The sequence below is a fragment of the Onychostoma macrolepis genome, chromosome 07, assembly GCF_012432095.1.
Source record: "Onychostoma macrolepis isolate SWU-2019 chromosome 07, ASM1243209v1, whole genome shotgun sequence".
Classification (NCBI taxonomy): Eukaryota; Metazoa; Chordata; class Actinopteri; order Cypriniformes; family Cyprinidae; genus Onychostoma; species Onychostoma macrolepis.
In genome coordinates, this window is record NC_081161.1 from 12,293,847 (window position 1) to 12,316,835 (window position 22,989).

General features: G+C 35.6%; 1 long non-coding RNA gene across 1 annotated transcript; it reads left to right on the forward strand.

Annotated features, from left to right (window-relative positions):
* Positions 1-13,269: 13,269 nt before the first annotated feature.
* Positions 13,270-16,075, forward strand: LOC131543394 (uncharacterized). The gene is made up of 3 exons (XR_009271899.1): positions 13,270-13,678; positions 14,272-14,304; positions 16,026-16,075. It is a non-coding gene; the product is annotated as an uncharacterized LOC131543394 (long non-coding RNA).
* The last annotated feature ends 6,914 nt before the right edge of the window (positions 16,076-22,989 follow it).

Here is a 22,989-nt window from a genome sequence, read left to right on the forward strand (position 1 = left end):
AGAATTTTGTTGATTCATGCTGAACTGGTGTTGATAAATGTACTCTTTATATTAATAAATCAATTTATATTGTGACTGTTTTTAAGTTACATTGTCTGGAGAATTTTCCAGTGCCCAAATTTTGCTTGTATTCTATTTATTATGAAGGGGCAAATCATAATCTCGATAATGAAAATATTCACATGTGTGGAGATTTAATTTATTTGCATAAAGTTTGAGTAAACGGGAATATATTCTATGAAACATGTTCAAGTTTATTTAATTGAATATTTTAATGTTTTAAAATATATTTGCTTTTATAGAAATGTAATATATTTACACGTACAGAAATATAATGTGTTAACAAATATTAGGATTTAATATATGGACATGTATTGCAAATTAATATATTTACAGTACATAGTCTGATATCTAAATGTATTTACATATAAAGGAAATAAATATATGTAAATATTTCTGATAAAAATATATTTACATGTATTTAATATATGTGAAAAATATTAAAAAGCGGCCAAAATCAAATATTTATATATATTTTATTATATATTTCAAAATATATTTACATATATTGTATAAAATATATTTTTTTGTGTACAGAAATGTAATATGTTAACAAATATTAGAAATTAATATATGGACATATACTGCAAATTAATATATTTACATATATTGTATAAAATATATTTTCTTCTATTTGAATTTAAGATATTTAAATATATCAAAATATATTTATTGAAAATATATTTCAATCTATGTAACTTCTGTATGGGAATGATAAAACTTTTACTCTGTTATCTATTAAATTTTGCAATTAATCCTCTGAACACATGAATGCTGAACCGTGGGCCAAGTCACGGATCACAACTATGATCTGCTCCCTTCACTAAAATGTCATGGTGCCTAAACATGATAACAAATAATACAGATAAATAATGAACACATGTAAAAACGAAAACACAGATACTTACAAGACCAAGTAGGAATGTCCTTTATCGTTTGTTGTTTGCCCGCTGCTCTCCAACAGGTAAACTTAGTGCTCTGTCATGTAAAAACAAAATTCAAAACGCAACAGTGATCTCTACTAACTTTCCCGTCTCACGCTGCCTCGTGTCTCAGTAGGGCTACAATTGCCATCTAGCGGTTGGGAATTGTAATTGCATTTTTATTTATAAAATTAAAGACAGTCGAATAATATCAATAATATCGTATAATGTGTATGAATGTTACATTTAACAGCTTGTGGGATGCATGACATCATATTATCAAACGCAAATAACCTTTTGAAACATTTATTTTTGGCATAATAAATAATGCTATATTTAATAATTCTGTAAAAATTAAATAAAATATAAAATAATGCTAATTTAAATGTTTCAAAAGTTCACTTGCATTTGATAAGAAGCTACTAGGAAAATTACATGTAAACAATTTTAAGGCTATTCTGGCTATGCTCATCGTTGGTCAAGTCAAGTCACCTTTATTTATATAGCGCTTTTACAATACAGATTGTGTCAAAGCACTTAACAGTATCAAATTGGAGGATAGAGTGTCAGTAATGTATAATGATAAGATTTAACACTCAATTTTCAGTTAAAGGCATTTCATTATTGAATTCAGAGATGTCATTGTCTAGCTCAGTTTAGTTTAAATAGTATCTGTGCAATCAAATCGGCGATAATCGCTAGAAATTATTGGTCTGATATAGGGCTATAAACCGTTAAAAGCAGACCACGGATAGCTTCGATTTCTAGCCTGGTAATACCGAACTCTGCTGCTTTGCTTTGTAGACAGAGTCTGGAAGGGCATAATTGAATCTAGAAAATAATTTTTAGGGTGGCAAAGGGGTGGCATGGAGTCTATGAGGGGTGGCAACACCAAAGGAAGCCCCCATGCATAGTTTTTGGGAATTTATTGTCTGAAATGCACAGTTTTGTTCACAAATATTGCATTACCATTAAGTAATTCTGTTTAAAATGAAAAATAAATAACATTTCAATATCCATCATGGCACCAAGTCAATACACAATATAAAAAACTTCAACAGGTTATAAATGTTTCTGAGCTTGTATCATTAAAGGCGGCATGCGGTTCTATTAATATTACATAGGATACTTAGATCAATCATGTTTTAGAGCAAGTTTAAGAGTAACACTTTTGAATTTCCTAACATTAGAAAGAAATACAATAATATCAAAGCATTGAAACTGGATCAGTTTTGAAAACAATGTTTGCTTTTCTAATTTTCTGTTATTCCTAGAGGTGGGAATGTCTGTAATCATCCAGAACACACTATCAATAGTCTAGCAACACCCCAGCAACTGCACAGCAAGAGCCTAGCAACCACCCAGAATATCCTAGCAACCAATAGCAGCACTTTAATCAAACATCTAGAACATCTAACTGACCAAACTATTTATGTTTTCTAAACAAGACTTTAAGACAAGCCAGAATACATTTGTCTTTCAAACTTTTCAATCTAGTTATTACAGGTATTCTTAAATGCTTACAATTCAAATACACAGATGACTTTCCTGCCCAGTGAACACTCATGAGATCAATAACACTTAACAAAAAGCTCTTATTAGGATTCAGGAATTATTTTTGCAGCCCAGTGTCCATTACAGTATACAACATAAATTAAATTACAGATAATAATAATAATAATAATTCGGCAATGAATGAGTAGATGAAAAACACTAGAAAAGTTAAAATACCAAAGAATTGTATATGAACTTGGTATGCACCAGAATAGACCCTTTTTGCGCCGACGTCACGATTACGTCACCGTGCTAGCTGGAGGCAAAACAAAGGGAGAACTGGAGGCGGCCCATTCAAACCAGCACAGATTCGGCTACATAAGGAGCTTAAAATATCATCTTGTTGTGATGTTGGATGCAAGAATCTATGTAGTACAGGCTCCAATTTGAAATTTTAACGCATACCTGCTGCCACTCGCAGACAAAAAAACAGACGACAGCTGTGGTTAAACGAGATAAAACGAGCAGACTGGACAGAAACTATCGTCAAAAATGCTGCGTTTGCAGCACACACTTCTTATCAGAAAAGGTTAAATAAAGTATTGTCTTTTGTTGTTATGGATTATGGTTTGTGTTACGTGTCTAAAGATTTCTTATGCATCTCACAACTGTGAAATAATGTCTGTGTGCATGTGTGTAAAACAACAAACTGACGATGTATATGCCTAATCTTCTGTAATATACATTGTTGTGATTGATAGTGGCTGGACTTTCTAAGAACTTAGTAAGAAAGAATAATCAAATACAGAAAGTTCAAAATAAATTAATTTCTGGAATTTTTATTTCTAGAAACTATTCACATCTTCCTTTAAATGTACTGTATGTAAAGTATTGTAAATTTAACTTACATCATTTACAGGATGTATATACTTTAAAATAACTATTTGGCCATGATACATACATCTTCAAATAATATATCATCACATTGAATGTTTAACGTTTTGTATTTTGTATCCAGTTCACTCTCACGTAACATTAGCTGTAAAAATAGCCTGCTGAAGTTGAAATATATGTACATCTTCATGACTAGATAGACACAGGTGAGGTTCTCTTTACTACTCGTTAGGTTTCTCTAACGAGTCACTCAATCGGAGGTAACGTTAATCCTGTCAGATCGTCCATCAATGAGCATAGGGTCAGCCAATCTGACTTTGTCCGTTAAAGTTAACTTATTTAAATAACAATCATGGTCCTGCACAGTGAGTGACCTTACATATGCAGGTAAAATCAGATTTTCTCCAGCCATTGTTAAAAAAACAAGGTAAACAAACTTCATAGCTAGCGTTAGTGAAGCGGTCAGTGGAATCTTTCTGCCTCCAGCTAAGCCCCGCCCACAGAAAAACGTCACATTGTTTACTAACAGAAAAAGGGTCTATACAGTACAGTAAAAAAAAAATAATAATAAAAGTAAATTCAGCATCCTCTGCACATTTGGTCAAATTTCATTACAGTATACAGTACTATAGCAGTTTCCTGGTCTCCTGACACAAGACTATATCTCAAGGCAGTCATTTCACAGTTCTGCAAACATGCAGTACACATAAAAAATGGTTACAAATAAAATTTGACAGTCACACGTTTGAAGGTGTACAACATGTGCTACAGTTTACTGTACATATAGAATAGTGAAATCTCCATCATCTACTGTACTGGTACTGTACTGTAATATACTGAATGTATAAGTATAAAACCCATGTATATTATTCGCTCAACTCTCTCCTCTCTCCGTTGTTAGGATGCAGAGATTCTGATTGGTGTCATCAGTTTTGCTCCCTAATGTTTAATACTCATTGTTAAACTTTTTGAGATATGTGTCTTTGTTTTGAGAACTGAATTAATGGTTTGGGAAAATGGGCCAAATAAAATCAGTTATATTATGTTAACAATACAAATAACTGCAATACAAGATTCTTACCTAACTCTGCTATTAGTTTTCGTGATCGGCATCTTCTTATTGATTTTATGTTATTGTTTCGTCCGATATGGCAGAAAGGCCTCTATATCCATGATCAGTGGCGGTTTTAGGCATGGGCGAACGGGGCAGGCGCCCGGGGCGGAATTTTTTCATGACACGTGAGGGGCGGCACAAGCACTTGGAAAAAAAAAATAATCTGCGACGCTAAGCGGTTTTCTATTATCTATCATATTATCTATCATATAACTGTGCGGGGAATTGGCAAATTGGCAACCCCTGCTTGTTGAGAAGGTACCGAGCACAGAAGCTGTGTGAGAAGTGGAAAAGGGAGGGGGGTGCGGCCGCGGGGGACAGGTCACCTCTCTCAAATTAGTGGGACAAGTGGGCTAAAGTCAGTCACACCCAGGGGCGCGGGAAGTGTTTTTTTCATGTGGGCAACTGTTTAATTGTTGGGAATAAAAAAATTAAAAAAAAATCGGAGTGTCTATTTAAGTGCAAATAGCTATGTTGCTGGCAGAGGCTATTTAGATTAACTCCACCCACAAATGTATGATTGGGATAGTCAAATATGCAAAAGACGGTTACTAGTTGTCAGATTCAGTGGTGCAGATGGTAAATTCTTTCGACACGATCGACCAGGGTTCGAATCTGCCTTTTGGCGAACTTTTTTTCTCCCTTTTTAAATTTCAAATCACATCACATCAGAAAAGCATTTATTTTTTTAATAAAAATGAAGGAAATAATCAAAGAGTTGAACATAAAGTATCGGGTAGGGTTAGGGTAGGTGTAGAGAGGGCTTTTGTCCCAATAAGGTGGCATCCATTTAATAATTAGAAATAAAATTAAAAAATTACACTCAATAAGTTATTGCATACTATTTTATAATGTATTACAATGCAGAAGTGCAGATAATTACCACTATTTTTGCAATAAGTAATGTTTTTCTCTAATAATGTTTTTCGCCATATGTTTTTATTTTATTTTAAGATAGAATAAATAGAATCTAAAGCTATTTGCACTGTGTAAATAACATATCACTAAAGAATACTGCTATTTTCACTTTGTGGTTTAGTCTTGACTTCTGGTCGTGAGTGAGTGTTGGGGGATGGGAAATCTGTTGATTGTCGAGTGCCAAATAAACACAGAGTGTTTATTATGTATATAGAGTATATTTATTTAAGTTCTGATAACTTATACTGTTTTGTGCAGAATTGTTTTTTCATGTTGAAGGATTTGTGCAATTGAGAAATATAAGCTTGTCTTACACTTATATTGTTATAGTAAAACTGTTTGTGAAAATTTTTTTTAGCAAAAATAAATTATAGTATTAATAAATAATAATAATAATAAATAGATAGATAGATAGATAGAATTAACACAGTGAAGACTAATTAATTTACACAATGTATGTAGCGTTTCTTATTTATTGTAGTTTTTCGTCCTATTGCTTGCAATTAGTTTCTTATACTTATTTCATCACTGACTGTTTATTTATTTTCAGTGAGCTTGAGGTTTTTTTTTTTTTTGTCTATTTTTAGGCTTGTAATAGTTTGATATTGACATTGTTGACAAGGATTATAAAAATTCTATGGTATCAAAGATTTTAATATCATAAAAACCTTTTTAAAAGAAAAAAAATTACTATATCGTGATATATATCGTTATCCTGATATAAAATTAGTCATATCGTGATATAAGATTTTGGTCATATCGCCCACCCCTAGTCTGAGGTAAATTTATGTTTATCCCTTTTAGTTGTTTAATTTGGTCACTAAAACACGTAACTTTACAAAAATATATTTAATATTTTCAAAACTTTATCTGGTGTGAAGTGTTTGTTCTTGTAGTAAAATAGGCTTTGTTGTGGATCCCGGATGCTTTACGCGAGCCCGTGAAAGGCGTTTGCACTTTAAAAAGGCACACTGAAACGATTCAGTAAAGACTAAATATCAGTCTGACAGAAGCCAAATTAAGCATTGTGAAGCTATATTTATGTTTATGATAATTGATTCTCAATTGTGTTTCAGGGCAGTTCATGAAGTCAGTTGCAGTTCCACCTGCCACACCAGACTCTCTGCTGTATATGGAGGCCCTTTTGTGTGTACTTTTCATTGTGCATGCAGATATTGTTCAGGTACATGAACACTTCTTGACTATTGCATGAATAATGAATGTACCATAATTTTAATTGGTTATTTGCAGTTGAAATAAAAATAAATTTTTATTTCAATTAATTTTTTTGTTTGTTTCAAAGATTTTTTTTTCAAACAGGTGAACATACACTATTAGTCAAAAGTTTTTGAACATTAAGATTTTCAATGTTTTTTTTTCAATTCCCTTCCTAAGTACAACAAAAATGGTAATAATTTATATAGTAAATATATATTTAAAAATATATAAAAATATTTTGAAATATTTGGTGAGCAGAAGAGACTTTTAAAAACTTAAAAAAAAAAAATTACTATATCGTGATATATATCGTTATCCTGATATAAAATTAGTCATATCGTGATATAAGATTTTGGTCATATCGCCCACCCCTAGTCTGAGGTAAATTTATGTTTATCCCTTTTAGTTGTTTAATTTGGTCACTAAAACACGTAACTTTACAAAAATATATTTAATATTTTCAAAACTTTATCTGGTGTGAAGTGTTTGTTCTTGTAGTAAAATAGGCTTTGTTGTGGATCCCGGATGCTTTACGCGAGCCCGTGAAAGGCGTTTGCACTTTAAAAGGCACACTGAAACGATTCAGTAAAGACTAAATATCAGTCTGACAGAAGCCAAATTAAGCATTGTGAAGCTATATTTATGTTTATGATAATTGATTCTCAATTGTGTTTCAGGGCAGTTCATGAAGTCAGTTGCAGTTCCACCTGCCACACCAGACTCTCTGCTGTATATGGAGGCCCTTTTGTGTGTACTTTTCATTGTGCATGCAGATATTGTTCAGGTACATGAACACTTCTTGACTATTGCATGAATAATGAATGTACCATAATTTTAATTGGTTATTTGCAGTTGAAATAAAAATAAATTTTTATTTCAATTAATTTTTTTTTTGTTTGTTTCAAAGATTTTTTTTTTTTCAAACAGGTGAACATACACTACTAGTCAAAAGTTTTTGAACATTAAGATTTTCAATGTTTTTTTTTTTCAATTCCCTTCCCTAAGTACAACAAAAATGGTAATAATTTATATAGTAAATATATATTTAAAAATATATAAAAAATATTTTGAAATATTTGGTGAGCAGAAGAGACTTTTAAAAACTTAAAAAAAAAAAAAAAACAGACCTTACTGTTCAAAAACTTTTGACTGGTAGTGTTCTTTATGGACTCAACTAAACTAAAAAAGTGTTCATTGTGTCGAGCAGTATAAATGATGTCTGCGTGCGTGCGAATGAGAGAGAAATCGACTGATCGCGTGCGATTACCTGCATCTGTCCTTCAGGCTGTCATATATATTTGTGAAAACAGGTTGTCATGTAAAAGGAAAGCGAAATCTGTCTTAGCATCGACGCTCTGCTGGTCAGCTGAACCTTTAAAAGTGGCGCTCAAAGTTAAAATGAGTTCAACGGTGTTTCATTACAAATCCCTTTGAATGAATCAGCGTTTTTGAATGTGTAGTTGAATGAACGGTTTAAAGACTCACTAAAAGACAGTCTCTTGCCGCCCCTTGAGGCGAAACAATGAAATTGCACTGACTGACAGCCCGTCTAGAACACGCAGGTGAAATATCAACAGAAAAAGTATCTTGTCAGTCAGATCCGAGGATGAGAACTAACTGTTATATACTAATGATCTTATTGTCAGGTTTATGTTTTATGTGGACCGTTATTTTGTCATTCTCTTCTGTTTACTTCACTTCCAGTTTCAACGCGATTTAGTTTCGGTTTCATTGGTTTCTGAATATGACCTCCTTACATCGTAACACATATATTTATTAGGGATGTGCGGGTCTAGTCGACTAAACGGTACAGCTCATGCTTGTCGACACTGAAATCAATAGTCGCCCAGCAAACACAGAACGTTGTGAGGACGTCGTGGTAAAGTTCCATTTTTTTAGATCTTGGCTGACGTCCCAGAAACATCGTGGGCACGTCCTCAAAAGACGTCGCTTGTTAGTCCCGTGAAGAACGTTGTAGCGACGTGGTCAGCTGGTCTCATAGTAACTTTTCATATTATTGCACTACATCATGTTAAGATACCATTTGGATAGCCTATATTTTGGGAAATATACTGAATTTATCAAGCAATTTAAAAAGATGGCATTATTATATTTGTAGATATGTGTCATCAAATTAAGGACAAAACAAAAACCAAATAGTTTGCTCAGCAAATGGTGATCATTGTTAATGACATGTTTGTGAATGACTGAGAATGAGATTTATTGAAAGAGGGCACGGGACAAATTAACATTTAAACCAGCAGCGCACGGCGCGTCACTGTCTGAGTACTGCGCGAGAGTGAGCGTGCCCGTCATTAACGGTCAACTTCCAGCGGACTGCAAGTACAGGTGCTGGTCATATAATTAGAATATCATCAAAAAGTTGATTTATTTCACTAATTCCATTCAAAAAGTGACACTTGTATATTATATTCATTCATTACACACAGACTGATATATTTCAAATATTTATTTCTTTTAATTTTGATGATTATAAATGACAACTAAGGAAAATCCCATATTCAGTATCTCAGAAAATTAGAATATTACTTAAGACCAATACAAAGAAAGGATTTTTAGAAATCTTGGCCAACTGAAAAGTATGAGCATGTACCGCACTCAATACTTAGTTGGGGCTCCTTTTGCCTGAATTACTCGTATCTTGATGATATTATAATTATATGACCAGCACCTGTATGTATCGCTGCAGCCCGGAGACCTCTAAGTGGGCTGGACTTTACAAATGGGCGGGGCTTAAGCGGAAATCTCACAGCGCGTCACTGCCGTGGAGCGCAGCGAATGAGGACGGCAGGAAGTAACGATATTAATGAAAAACACAGATTTATTGTTTTTCATTGTGGTTTCAATTTCGTTTATTACCAAGAGGTTGTAATATAATTTTGTGACAACTGTAAACACTCAAGCATATTACTAGATATTACTTTTATAATTAAATCAGTATCAAGAAAAGGAATGTGTAATTAGATCAATAAAATGTAAAAAATCCAAGACTGAAGAGGGAAAGATTAATGGCACCACGGTCCAACTCAGACACTCCTTTCTCCATCTCCGTTTTTATCTCCAACTCAATCACAGGTAACACTCTACACCGCTCGCAATAATTAAATCATGTACAAGTCACTCAGGAAAAAAAATTAAACATTTCTGTAGTCCATACTGATGAATGGTGCAATGTGTTCTCTATGTATATTTTAATACTCATTAGCACATTTGGCTTGCATGCATGAGACGCTGCAAAATCCTGGATAGAAGGCTTCCGAGTAGATACCACGTAGCTCGCCTCGTCTGCCCTTCCCAGCATAACCTGGTAGATACACAAGAAGCACATTAAGTATATCTGTACTTCTGCCGTTAAAGTAATAGCTGACCCAAAAATTTTAAATTGTCTCTTCATTTATTTCCCTCATGCCATCCTAGATTTACAGTCGGTACGGAAAGTATTCAGACCCCGTTAAATTTTTCACTCTTTGTGTTATTGCAGCCATTTGCTAAAATCATTTAAGTTAATTTTTTTCCTCAATGTACACACAGCACCCCATATTGACAGAAGAACACAGAATTGTTGACATTTTTGCAGATTTATTAAAAAAGAAAAACTAAACTATCACATGGTCCTAAGTATTCAGACCCTTTGCTGTGACGCTCATATATTTAACTCGGGTGCTGTCCATTTCTTCTGATCATCCTTGAGATGGTTCTACACCTTCATTTGAGTCCAGCTGTGTTTGATTATACATTTACATTTTACATTTAGTCATTTTGCAGACACTTTTATCCAAAGCGACTTACAATTTGGGGAAAACAAAGCGATTCATCTTGAACCGACAAACGAAGTGCTTGTAACACCAAGTCTCAGGCATTGTTTAAATAAGTACAAGCTAGCAAGGGAAGGAATAAATAAGGAGAATATCCAAGTCCAATTATACTGATTGGACTTGATTAGGAAAGCCACACACCTGTCTATATAAGACCTACAGCTCACAGTGCATGTGTGTACACAGTGCACAGTGCAAATGAGAATCATGAGGTCAAAGGAACTGCCTGAAGAGCTCAGAGACAGAATTGTGGCAAGGCACAGATCTGGCCAAGGTTACAAAAAATTTCTGCTGCACTTAAGGTTCCTAAGAGCACGGTGGCCTCCATAATCCTTAAATGGAAGATGTTTGGGACGACCAGAACCCTTCCTAGAGCTGGCCGTCCGGCCAAACTGAGCTATCGGGGGAGAAGAGCCTTGGTGAGAGAGGTAAAGAAGAACCCAAAGATCACTGTGGCTGAGCTCCAGAGATGCAGTCGGGAAATGGGAGAAATTTGTAGAAAGTCAACCATCACTGCAGCCCTCCACCAGTCGGGGCTTTATGGCAGAGTAGCCCAACGGAAGAAAGCCCGCATGTAGTTTGCTAAAAAACACCTGAATGAGATTCTCTGGTCTGATGAGACCAAGATAGAACTTTTTGGCCTTAATTCTAAGCGGTATGTGTGGAGAAAACCAGGCACTGCTCATCATCTGTCCAATACAGTCCCAACAGTGAAGCATGGTGGTGGCACTGTGGGGGTGTTTTTCAGCTGCAGGGACAGGACGACTGGTTGCAATCGAGGGAAAGATGAATGCGGCCAAGTACAGGGATATCCTGGACGAAAACCTTCTCCAGATTGCTCAGGACCTCAGACTGGGCCGAAGGTTTACTTTCCAACAAGACTGACCCTAAGCACACAGCTAAAATAACGAAGGAGTGGCTTCACAACAACTCCGTGACTGTTCTTGAATGGCCCAGCCAGAGCCCTGACTTAAACCCAATTGAGCATCTCTGGAGAGACCTAAAAACGGCTGTCCAACAACGTTTACCATCCAACCTGACAGAACTGGAGAGGATCTGCAAGGAGGAATGGCAGAGGATCCCCAAATGCAGGTGTGAAAAACTTGTTGCATCTTTCCCAAAACGACTCATGGCTGTATTAGATCAAAAGGGTGCTTCTACTAAATACTGAGCAAAGGGTCTGAATACTTAGGACCATGTGATGTTTTTCTGTCAATATGGGGTGCTGTGTGTACATTGAGGGAAAAAAAAATGAACTTAATTTTAGCAAATGGCTGCAATATAACAAAGAATGAGAAATTTAAGGGGGTCTGAATACTTTCCGTACCCACTGTATATTACTTTATTTCTCATGTTAAACGCATACAAAAGTTTCAAGAACAATTTCTCAGCTCTGTAGGTCCATGCCATGCAAGTGAATTGTGACCAGAACGTTTAAACCTCAAGAGAGGGCATGAAGTAAATGAAGCTTTATTTTTAAATGTATTCCTTTTAAATGCCACAACTAGACTAAAAGCTAGAGTTCATTTACCACCAATTTACACAAAACGTACCAGGTGTGCAGATTTTGTAATCATCATGGCACTCCAAACAAGTGGAGACTGAGTACATTCTCCAGAAGTCCTGTTTGTACTCTGTAGTTTTATCATTCCAACATGCAACACCTGATTTTGGGGTGTATGGAGAAACCCAAAACAAAACACAATTTTAATGTCAATATTTTAAAAAAAATTTGGTAATTTAACCAAATGTTTCAATTGCATTACATTATTTGGATTACACATACAAAAATAAGAAATGGATAACATTTTAAAAATATAAGAGCAGGTTTTGAAACAATGACCAGCTTTATTACAGTCAAGCATAATCAGTTAAGAGTTTTAACTAAGAATTTAGAAAATTTACTTCATTCTTGGGGAAAACTGTACCAAATCTATTAACAAAAAGTTTGAATTTATTGTTTAAATATCAGTGCAGTCATAATACATACGTATTTTACATAGTCACAATACCTGCTTATGGGCTTCAGTGTCCATAATCTGCAGCGTAGATTGTAGAAATGGACTGCAGATATATTTTGCAAAAAAGGGTATTGTAAGACACCGTTAAAATGTAATTTGTCTGTGCTGCTAATGCTGCCTTCACGTGCTCTCGGAATAATCGTAAATGCGAGTTTCCTAGGTAAAAAATTGCACATGCATGCCCTCCTTAGGGGTGTAACGATACACGAATCGCGGTTGAACGATTCACGGGCATTTTCCAAATGGAAGTGATCATCCCTATCCCCTTGGAGTGGGGACTTGGGAGTGAGCAGGGCACGTGCGTGTCATTATGTAGTAATTTGGAATGCACTTGGTGAAGGGAGCGTAATTTCCTCATTCTCTTCAGCTGGGATGTTCCCGTGACAACGCAGCACGGTGTGCGTCAGCAGATTCGCTGGCGGACAACCGCATAAAAAAAAAAAATACATTTCATATTTTAAAAATATAAAATGTATGTTTATTTGCAACAGTTATGCTAACAACAATAAAAAGACTATTGACATTTAAACAGCGACATCTGCTGACACACACCGTGCTGCGTTGTCACGGGAACATCCCAGCTGAAGATAATGAGGAAATTACGCTCCCTTCACCAAGTGCATTCCAAACGACTACATAATGACACGCACGTGCCCTGCTCACTCCCAAGTCCCCACTCCAAGGGGATAGGGATGATCACTTCCATTTGGAAAATGCCCGTGAATCATTCAACCGCGATTCGTGTATCGTTACACCCCTAGCCTCCTATTTCGAAACTTGAATGCATCGAGCTCGTAATCACGACTTCAGAAGTTATCAAATTTCCGACAGCACATGAAGGCAGCATAAGAACACACTAACTTTCTAAATTAACTGTTCGGATACATCGGTCTTATTCCTTTGTAACTACGTAAAGACTAAAACATAAACCGCCAAGAAAATGTACTTTTTTCACAACTTGTAATACGTTGTACGAGTCTAAAAACTGTTTAACAAACCCCTTCAACTCATCGTTCATGGCGCTGAAAAGCCTATGAAAGTTGTCGTCTTCGTTTTGGCGTTTCACTCACCATGACATTAAATAAACCAATCACAAGCCTCTGGAGGTTTGTACAGCCCACTTGGAGCTGAAGTCCCACCAATTTGGAGCTGGCTCCGACCTCATTTATACCCATCTCGTGGACTGACACGGAGGAAAAGGTAAGCGCTACAAAACTACTTGTATTCATCGTTTTTACTGATATATAATGTTAGATGTCACCAAAGATGAGTAGTGTTTTGTATTTTTTGTAGGTTTTCCAGTTTAATTGAATTAAATGCCCTTTTCGGTTAATTAGCTCACGAGCAGTCTCATGAGGCGGTCTGAGGTAACGTTAACCGTTAAAACATTGAGGTAAAATTTTATACCTTTCTTTTAGTTACTTGAAATGTAACACGATAAACTATACAGTATTCACTTTCAAATTCTTTAAACTTTAACCGTAGTAAAGTTAATTCGTTTGTTTGACTGCCTGCCGTTCGCGCTAGTTGATGATGCTCATGCTAGCCATACTGTAAACTTGAATATAAACAGCTGTATAAAGTTTAATTAGACCGAGGCTGCCGAAATCATGTTCAGTGTCTGTGGGATTAATAATTTCCGCCTTTCCACCTCAAGTGACAGGCCTGTAAATTGTGTCATGCTCGTTAATGGTGTTTTTTACATGCATGCTTTTTATGCTAGTTTAATTCTCAAATAGATCTGATACTTTAGTTTCAACAAATCTTTAATAAACAAATGGTTCACTTTTTAGGTCCTGACTGCCACCAGTTGAGTCAATGATTCAGTAAGTTGCTTATAAGAAAAGATGCTCATTTGTTACAACCTTGTATTATAAATGTTTTTATTCATTGCTGTTTTATTCATTTATTCAAGTGTTTTTTGTTATCAACATTATTTATTTTTCATAACATCCAAAAAATAAATAAACAAATAAATAAAAATTAAAAAATACAAAATAATAATAAAAACAACAACAACAACAGACACATACTCAATATCTCAAAGTCCAGTCAAAGGGAGGGAGAGAGGGAAGGACAAGAAAAACACAAAAGTCACTCCTTTATACAGTCACATATATCAAAGAGAAAGCACTGCCAAGCATCAATGGTTGAAGGCTTGGCCCCATTGATTTGTGCTGTTGTACATTCACAGGTCACTATTTGCAGGAGGCTACGGATCCAATATGTTTTTCCACACATGTGCGGTGTAAACCAGTTTTGTATTATTGTCTTCTTCGCAGCTGTAAAACCAGCAAACAACATTCTCTTTTGCATTGAAGTTATACAGAGACCAGAATCATCATTAAGAAGACACAAACTTGGATTAACAGACCAATCCATTTGCAGTAAGGATGATAGTGTCCATAGACTGATGACGACAGGACATTCCCAAAACATATGCAGAAAAGTACCTGACGATGTAGTATTACATATATTGCAGTTGAGATTCGGTTGTAGTTTCATTTTAAATCTTTTGTAAGGAGTTATGTATGCTCTATGAATGACTTCGAAGTGAATAAGACGATGAGCCAGATTTTTAGATGTTAAACTGAGATTAGACCACACTCTCTCCCAGTCGACAGACAAATTAAGGTCAGATAATTCCCTATTCCAAATAGTTTTAATAGAAAGAGGTTTTGTAATGCAATCAATAATCTTATTATATATTAAAGAAACAGACGGCCGACCAACAGATGGTGCAATCCAATCTTGCATAGGATGAGAGGAGATGGGGGATGCCCAAGGAATTCCATACGCTTTGAGAGCAGAATGTAATTGAAGAAAGACAAAATATGCGGATGCTGGTAGACAAAATTTGGTTCTTAATGTCTGAAATGAACATAGGCCCTGGTTATCATATATATCACCGCATGTGTTTACACCCAAGGAGGACCAAGAGGGTTGGACAAATGGACGATTTCCGCATACAAAATTAAAATTGTGCCATAAAGGTGTACTGTTACAAAATTTGAAGGTTCCTCCTATCCGACGTTCCACCGTTTTCCAGATTTTAACAGAGTTGGCCACAACCGGACCAAATTTATAATTATCCCCTTTTTTTCCTGTGCCAGTAAATAACATATCTTGGAGTCTATTCGGTTTAACCTTGTCAGCTTCAATCACTCTCCAAGAAACTGTAGATTGAGGATCAACCCAATTATGAAGAGCCTTAAGCTGGAACGACCAATAATACAGTTCAAAATTTGGTACAGCCGGTCCTCCTGCGCTATTAGGATGTTGTAATGTGGTAAGCTTAATTCTGGGGCATTTATCATTCCAGATAAATTTAGAAATTATGGAGTTGATCTCCTTAAAGTAACCTGGAGGGGGAGAAAGTGGTAGCATAGAGAAAAAAAAATTAAATCGAGGTAACAAATTCATCTTAACAGTGGAGATTCTTCCTTGAAGAGATACTTTAAGATTCTTCCATCTTTGAATGTCATTTTTGACCTTAACTCATTTATTCAAGTGTTTTTGTGTTTTTTTTTTTTGTTTTAATCATCAGGTGGAGAGACAGTCTGGGCAGCAGCAACAAGGCAACTATTACAAGTAGAGATGGGTTTCAAGAACTGGTACTACTTTGCTTCCTGACATGCTCAGTACTGAAAAATGGATATAAGCTACAGGATCAATAGTGCTGCTATCAGTATTTTAGTAACGTTGATTCATTACCCCTTTAGACACAACCACATATCATCCAAACCATCTCCAAGTGGATGGCAGCAAGGATCAAGAGATCATTCATCATGAAGACTGTTCCATAGGAAGCAGCGAATCCTGGGTGAAAAACTAAACCTGGTTGTTTCAGCATCACTCAGGCAAGACAAAATACATTTAAATTGATTTCAGTTGGTTATATGTTTCAGATCATCTTGACCATTCTTTTGTCCTGGATTTGAAGACATGCTGGAACTACATTTCTCGTGGCTGAAAGATTTGTTCAGTGGTATCCAGACATATAAGCACCCTTCCTGGACCCACATGACTAAAGGCTCTGGAGGAGAGACAGGTAATCCACAGGGTTGGATTTAGGGATTCAACGAAACCAATTTTTCAGAACCGATCCGATACCGAAAATTCTGAGTATTTGCCGATACCGATCAGGGCTCGAAATTAACTTTTTTTACTTGGTAGCACTGGTGCTCCCAACTTTAAAAAGTTAGGAGCACCCACCAAAAATTAATGAGCACCATAACTACAAATTATATATTAACAGATTTCATCTTTACATTCTTAACTTTAATGCAGATTGGTTAATATATTAGCTGTCAGTCACCCAGTCACTGCTTTCCGCTGTCAGGTGACAGGGATATATAATTGAGAAAATTGAGTGTTTAATCTTATCATTATACATTACTGACACTCTATCCTCCAATTTGATACTGTTAAGTGCTTTGACACAATCTGTATTGTTAAAAGTGCTATATAAATAAAGGTGACTTGACTTGACCGCGGGAAATTCAAAGGACTGAAGGAGAGAGAAAATGAAAAGAAACACTGACAGATTTATTTCGTAAACCACCAAAGTTAATCTGATATCTGAAGATATTTTGCTTGTGTTATTGTGCTGATCTTGTGTTATTGTGCTGGTAGTCTAGCTGATTTTGATATTCTTCATATTCTGTGTGGTGGTCAGTTCACAGCAGTGATAGAAATTAATATTTTCCAATAAGTTTAAATAGATTTTTACCTTTTTATGGTCATTTTCACAATTAAGCCATTTACGAGAATATTCACTTCTTGTTCATTGAACTGTTGTTTAAAATCAATATCACATTTGTAATCATGTTGATTTTTGGAGGAAAAAACGGCACTGTTCGTGTGATATTAACTATATGAGATGATATAAAGTCCTTGAATTTTGTTATGCATTTTAATAGAGTGAATCATGCAGTGAAAAAAAAGCACTCTAAATGCACACTTGCACTAGTCCAACCTACTGGACTTCATCACGTCACGTATGCGTGCATTCTCTGTAGGTGTTTGGTTTGGTTTTTGCAATATACTCGATAATGTCAAATCGCACATCGTTAAAACAACAATTACGATATTAATCGCAGCCCCTTACGTGAGCATCCTGACAATTTTTAAAGGCCTTAACGATTGAACCAGATGATCCTGAACGTTTTGCCACACACTTGTCCCTGCATTTCTTGTGTTTGGCACTCTCTCTGTATTTAACCAAGCTCTCGAGCTTAAAATGTATAGATTCGGTGGCGAATGCTGTTAGTGTTACCAGCAAACTTCATCCCACAGGCTTTAAAGTGAATGCAGTGCATAGAGCACAGTGCATTTTCATAGCAGAGCCTCTCGAAGTCTTTCAACCATTCTCTCTGAAAACTGTACGCCGCCTTTTCAGCTGGTGGGTCAACATTCACCACATGATTGCTATCACCAGCACCATTATTTGTAACTTTAGGTGGTTTACAAAAGAAATCTGTCAGTGTTTCCTTTCATTTTCACTCTTCTTCAGCCCTTTGCATTTCCTGCGGTAGTTAGCTCCCTGTCACCTGACAGTGGAAAGCAGTGACTGAGTGATTGACAGCTGATATTAACCTAAAATCTGCATTCAATTTAAGAACGTAAAGATGAAGTTATGTAACGTTTGATAGAACGGCAGACCGGTCACCGTATCAGTACACAGAAGGCACATAACTGAACATTTTAGAGAAATTAAAACAGGCACTACAACAATTATATGCACTCGCACAAATGCTCCCAAATATATTTTGAGGTCGCACAGATTAAATTATGGGAGCATATGCGACCAAAATGGTTGCAATTTTCGAGCCTTGCCAATCCGATCCGATACCAGTGCAGGTTGTTTTTTTTTTTTGTTTTTTTTTAAATCAATGTAGAATTTCTATACTTCTGTGTGTTGACCAGATCATCGCTCTGTTGTGTGTTAAACACAATATTCTAAATAGACAACTTCATTTTAATGAAAAATAACAAATGAAAAAATATATCATAATCTATGACAAAAATACTATTATAAACTAGATTATTGGATAATTCAGCAGCAAAAGATACTCTAGAAAAATCATGGGTGCACAATAATTTGATAAAATCCATACATTTAGTGAAACATTTTAGTGAAATTAAGGCCGTTTCACACTGAGCACTATGCGAATCGCCGATGACAGTGCTTTCACACTGAGCGCGAAACGATTGTTCACCTTGTGCTAATTCACGCCTGCACGCTAGGTAGCGCCGACCAACAATGTATTTTTCCTCAGATGTGTATCTCGTATATGGATTTAACATCGTCCACTGCTCAATATACAGCATTAAATTTTGATAAATAAAGTTTGGTTCTACACCAGAAACACACATATCTTTAATACTTACAAGAATATCCTATAATATAATTAGAGGTACAATTAGAATCAAGCTACACTTGAAAATGTATGTAATTATTAATGTTTGTTTATAAGTCACTTTAAACCATCATTGAGTGCTTCTAATAACTTCTGATTGTAATCTATAGTTGATTTTGATTATGATTAGGCATGGGCCGGTATGAGATTCTGACGGTATGATAACCTTAGATAAAAATATCACGGTATTGCGATTACAGCTCTAAAATATGTTACTTTTAAATGTCTGGGTAAAAAACAACAAAGTTTTTTCCACTGAACACAATACATTTTATTTTTAAGAAACCTATAGAACATTTTGCAACGGTAAACATGTCAGGCTAAATAATTAATATAAATAATTGAATTCTTGGTAATTAAATTATGTGCAGTCACTTAAGTGAGCCTAAACCTGCAGCTCAACAATAATCAGAACATAAATTATTTTCTGTAAAAATAAAATACAAAATAAAAAATAAATCCTTCTAAATGAAAAAAAAATTAAAAATGCAGTCACTTAACCTAAACCTACAGCTCAATAATCAAAAATAATTTCTGTAAAAAATAAAAAAAATGCAGTTATTAAACCTGCAGCTCAACAAGGTTTTTGGGGATATGCTCACTTTCTACACATTCATCTTTCAGTCCAAGTTATGAACGGTGAGGTACAAAGATGTGTGCACATACACATAAGGAGAGCGCACGATTGCGTCTCACACACACACACACACACACACACACACAAGGTCTCTCTCCGTATAATACTCAAACAGTGGCAAAGACACCTGAGCCAGCAGTTTGTTTCTTTTTTAAATGACGTGATTTTGAACAGATGTAAACAATGGCAGGAGGCTTAAAATTATGGACGTGATACCAGCTAAATTTATTGTACTAAATCGCAGAAACGTAGTACTTTAGTCTGCTATTCCCCGCTCTGTGAAGTAACGTGAGGGAGGAAACTAGTTGACCTTAGCTAGTTAATTAGGTATGTTATGTGCCTCGGTAGCAAGCCAAATAGTATTTATTTTAACACTGAAACAACTGGCGAATGGGTCTCTGTCTTGATTGAGGGTGAAAGAGAGAGAAATGAAGACGACATATTGTTTGTGTTCGACCTGGAAGTATTTATTTAGCGATCGGCGCCAAAACGTTATCTGTACAGAACATCATTGTGTATGGAACATGATTGGTCTACATTACCCGAGAAATTTCCATACGGCAGACTTCGCCTTTTTCGACGGGGGAAAAAGTTCCAGGGATTCACCTCATTCGGCCATCATCCTACACACAGGTTACTCTCACTGACCGCTAACCGGAGGGGGAGGAGTCGCGTGACTCGTTACGCTCTTCACTGCTCACAACTGAGTCCTGCACTTTCCGTCTTTGACGACATGTAAAAAAACTGCGCATACCGCAGGAATGGTATAACGGAAAATTTTAGTGGTTTTGAAACCGTGAAGTTTCCAAACCGCGGTATACCTTGAAACCAGTTATCGTCCCATGCCTAATTATGATAACAACATCCTTTATTGTTATAAAAATATGAGCTGTATACAAAACACATACAGAAAATATATCGTTCTAATCATATGTCTATTTGCTTTCATATGTCATGTGTAGCAGCACAAATGTGCAACCCGTGCGCAGAATGATACGCTTGAAGCAACAAATGTCAGCGCTACGCATAGAAATGTTCAAAGCACAAAGGAAAGAGATACTGGTGTGTAAGTGTATTAAATCTGCGTGATAGTTTGAGCCTTTTCTTTTAACAGTTTTAAATCTCAGTTTATGTGCACTCTTGAAGAGTTTTATCGTTTTGACTGTAGTAAACGAACATGACACACAGTTTGAATGCTGAATGGAGGATGACAGACAGACGCAGCGCAGAGAAGAGTTTACATGAACTTGAATTTAGTGATTTAAATATTCATCTGTACCTCACACTGAACTATGGAACAGCTTCAGAACACTTGGAATATAGCACACAAAACTTTATGGTGCTTTATAATGTTTTGTGCCTTTCGTGGGGTTTAAAAATAACAGAATAGTACACGCACAATAACGGATTTGGATTGGTCTCTGACCGATACCCGATCTGGCAGAAAATGCCAGTATCAGAGCCGATACTGATCCTGAGTATTGGATAGATGCATCTCTAGTTGGATTTCACAATTCAGTTACTCATAACTAGATAAATATAAATTAATAGTCTAATTCCAGAGCCTGTGAGAGATTTTTGTTTTTCCCCAGTCAGGAGGAATTTTGTTGAAATCGTTGATGTTCATATGGTCTTGTCATGAGAAAAATTACGAGCTGAGCAGAGTACCTTATGATAGTGGTTTTCAATTCTGGACCTGGGGACACACAGCACTGCACATTTTATACATCTCTCTTTACTGACACAAGCTTAGTTTAGTTCATGGTGCTCTTTCCTAAGGAGTTGATTTTCTGAATCAAGTGTGTTTAACAAGAGAGACATACATACAAAGTGTGCAGTGCCATGGGTTCCCAGGACCACAATTGTAAACCACTGCCTTTATGAGCACCTCCTGAGCTCCTAGTCATTTTTAAATGTTTAAAAAATATTGGAGTTGGCCTAAATTTGACCAATGTAAAGACTCCCCTATTCCTAAACCATACACAACCACATCACTTTGCTTGTTCTGTCTGGGGGATCTGGGGGCATGGTCTCATTTAAGAAATTATGTACATTTTAAAGTTACATTCGTCTATCTGGTTCACTTTGAGAGTTCAATATTAAGAGCTCCAATGCATGCTCAGTGTGGAAATTTTAACAAAGAAAAAAGTCAATGCAATGACTCAACCCTCTTTTTAGTTACTGTAGACCCTTAAGAGTTTTGTTAATAGGTTTTAAGCTAAATCTCCTCTAGCTAGGACACCTAGTAGTAAGAGAATTTTCTCTGTGAAAATGGCCCCAGAATCTGCCTTTCCTTGAGAAGCTGGAGAACCACTTAAGATTTCAAAAAGAAGATTCACAGTTTGTGGCCACCATCAAAAAAAGTCTCGGGTGACTTATCCAAATTGTCTATAAAATTATTTGTTTAATTATTTTTATTTGTTTATTTTTGTGTAGATTCAAGGGAAAGATGAAAAATAAGAACGACTGAAGAAGACCGCAGCGAGGGAAGGAAGTAATCATCACAGTTCTTTGAGAATGTGTGCATTGTTTATTACAAGTTGTGTTTTCATTTAAATGTAGCAATGTACACAGCTGGTCAAAAGATTGAAATATAATTTATTTCTGTGATCAAAGCTGGATTTCCAGCATCATTACTCCAGTCTTCAGTGTCACATGATCCTTCAGAAATCAAGAAACATTTATGATTATTTTCAATGTTGAAAACAGTTTTGCTGCCCAATATTTTTGTCTACACCAGTGTTTCCCAACCTTATTTCTGCCGCTGCACAGTTTTGACCTGTAAAAAAATCCCACGGCACACCACTATGTATTATAAAAATTAAAAAAACAGAAAGGGGAAAAGTTTTTTTGTTTTGTTTTTTCTCAATAATTAAACATTGCTTCAGAGTTGGTATTTTGGCTTTATATATGATCAGACACTTGCACTTAATTTCTGAAAATCATACTCAAATGGAGTTAACAAGGTTTTTGATGAACGATTGACAGAGATCTGTGTTTTCTCCATCATTAGAACGGCCGCATATAAGGCAGTAAATTAATAGCTTCGCCTTTTCATCAGTTTGCAGGTTATAAAGTTTATTGCAGCTATATGGGCACTCAGTTTCTCTTGTTGTTAATGATAACGATGACCAATTGCACTGATTTAAAATAATAACAACGAAATATAATAGAGAAGGAAGTTTTTGATAATCTTCCATGGCACACCTGACCCATCACGGCACACTGGTTGGGAAACACTGGTCTACACGACGGTTCAAAAGGTTGGAGTGACTAAGATTTATTTATTTTTTTCTTTGGGAAGACATTAATAACAAGGATGCATAAAATTGAATTAAAGTGATAGAAAAGACTTTAATTATATTACAAAAGATTTGATTTAATTTTTTTTTACTTTTTTTTTTTTTTGAATGTTTTGAACTTGTATTAATAAAATCATGAAGAAAAATATC